The sequence below is a fragment of the Physella acuta genome, unplaced genomic scaffold (assembly GCF_028476545.2).
Source record: "Physella acuta isolate Inbredline_101_S28 unplaced genomic scaffold, ASM2847654v3 ptg002007l, whole genome shotgun sequence".
In the NCBI taxonomy this organism is placed as follows: domain Eukaryota; kingdom Metazoa; phylum Mollusca; class Gastropoda; family Physidae; genus Physella; species Physella acuta.
The window spans coordinates 12,501-15,000 of record NW_026733512.1 but is presented as its reverse complement, the minus strand read 5'-3'; positions in this window follow the sequence as shown (position 1 = coordinate 15,000).

Sequence of the window (2,500 nt, the reverse complement as noted above, 5' to 3'; positions counted from 1 at the left end):
TAATATCCTCTATTGATTAAATAGTGAAAAATAAGCTTCAATGTAGCTTAATCTAGTACAAAATCTAAAAGTTGTGATAAATTAAATTGAAATTAAACACGATAGACTTAAATCTAGAGTTAAGGAATAAAACCGACCCGCGAACCAGCTACTAAATGGTTCGATAAGACTTATCTCAAATACAATCGTTTTCTATCAGTGTTATGCCTTCAATCGATACTTTTTGATGAAATAAATACTTAAATGATTTAATGAATGCATATATACATGTAATTAATGAGTGAAAGTATGTATAAAGTATTAGATAAATTAATAATAAACCGACCCAGCTACTAAATGGTTCGATAAGACTTATCTCAAATACAATCGTTTTCTGTAATTGTTATGCCTTAAATTGATAATTTTTAGTTAAACAAATACTTAACTAATGAAATAAATACATAGATAAATGTATTTAATGAATTAAAGTATGTATAAAGTATTATATAAATTAATAATAAACCGAATCCGACCAAATTTAAATCTAAAACCACGATCGGCGGCGTAATGAAGTGTATCGTAAACCCGTTTTTTTTATAATTTAAAATGTAATGACAGAACTCCCAAAACAACAATACACATACATATTAGTACTATGGTGAATTGTAGTTGTATTAGGACCGTAATTATAGTTAATTAAGGAACCATTCATTGTCTTCGCTCTGTTATGTACGTCGTCGTTTAATCGACACGGCATATTTGGCTTGAATCTAGAAAAATTCAAACTCTAACCCTAAGGTAGACAGGCAGGGTAAATAAATGTGGGTGATCTCTCATAAAATTGTCTTCTAGGAATTATTTTTATATAGACTATCTTTTCTGTAGAGTTTAAGTGGACAAGCGCGGACGAAATAGAGCGCAAAATTTAAAATGAATTAAAAATTTTCATCAGACCGGAAGTAGGCATAACCTAGGCGCCATGTTTCCGTCGTACAAGTTTTCACCGTTGCAGTCACCGTTTCAATCGCTCTTCGTGTGGACGTGTATTATTTCTAGTCATGTGTTGTGTAGATGATTCGCTTAAGGTAGGTGTTCGGACTTATTTCTTTAATATTAATTAAACCGTATTTGCCTTGTCGGCCTTAAAATAAAGCTATTTTTTTTTCATCGCAATCGAAGTGTTAGATCTAGAATCTAGTTCCCGCCTCCGCTTCGCTAATTCGACTTAATGTAACTATGACACAACTATTAAATCTAGAGTCTCTATTTTAATTAAATAATTAGGAATTCTATCTCTAGATGATATCTAATCTATTCCCACACGTGTGTGCAAGTAGGATTTAACGTCAGAACAGGTGTGGTGGTCTAGGCGTCGCTATTTTTGACGGTAGGAATTTTTTTTTTAAATTCGTAAAATTTTATATAGACTTTATATAGCAATTTACTAAGACCGACCCTAACGCCCAGTAAATATTTAATTACCACATTGTTATGGACACGGTGTATTAGGTAGGGCCGAGGGCTATCCATAGGTACCAATTTTTAAATTTTGTGACAATTAGGAGCCGAGTTATAAAATAAATTTAAAATACTGGTTCTGGTCTTAGACTTTATATAGCAATTTACTAAGACCGACCTTAATACCCATTAATTATTTAATTAGCGCATAGTTATGGACATCCTGTATTAGGTTGGGCCCAGGGCTATCCGTAGGTACCAAGTTTATAATTTTGTGACGATTATTAGTCGAGTTATAAAATAAATAAAAAAAACTGGTTCTGGTTTGCACTACATTTCTTTCTTCTTTAACGGCGGACTCCCGGTCCAGCCCCATGGGTTACCCGTGAGCCGGGGCCTCGTTAGCCTGGACGGCTCCGATGTGACCGCGGATTGTTGTGGCCCGCCTCAGCCCGAGTCGAGATCACCCTTCCGATCGAAGGTGGACGCCATAGGGCGCCCGGGATAGCCCGGGGCGCTGTTCGTCACCCGAGCGCAGGGGCGCCGGGAGACGCCCCCGGTGAAGTTTGGCGGGTGATTCTGGTAGAGCTCCCCACCCCGATCGCAGGACACCCCTCGCCGCCCGCCCAGGTGTCGAGGTGGCCGCGGGGGAACTCGGGGCGTTTTGGCTCCCCCTTGTGCCGGAGCGGCGCCCTCGGTCCCAGAACGCCCCTGGCGGGTGATTCGCATGCCCCCTGGGGTGGGGAACGCGGGTGGGTGGTCGTAAAGCGTGTAACCGCAGTGGGGGCGGCCCCTTAGTCGGGGGCGCCAAAGTTGGCACCCCACCTGGGGCGCCCCCCGGAAGTGTGGCGCCCGCGCGAGTGAGCCCCGTAGATGCGCCCCGACACCCCCGCGCCGCCCCCCGGGTCGCGGCACCCCCGGCGCCCTCCGTGCGGGCTCCCCTCATGGGGCGGCACCCCGGTCCTCCCCGAGACTATGTACCCGATTTTTCGGTTTAACACTAGAGGTATGGGCAGAAATACGGCGGTTAAAACGGTCTGTATCTACTATTGTGGAGGTGAGT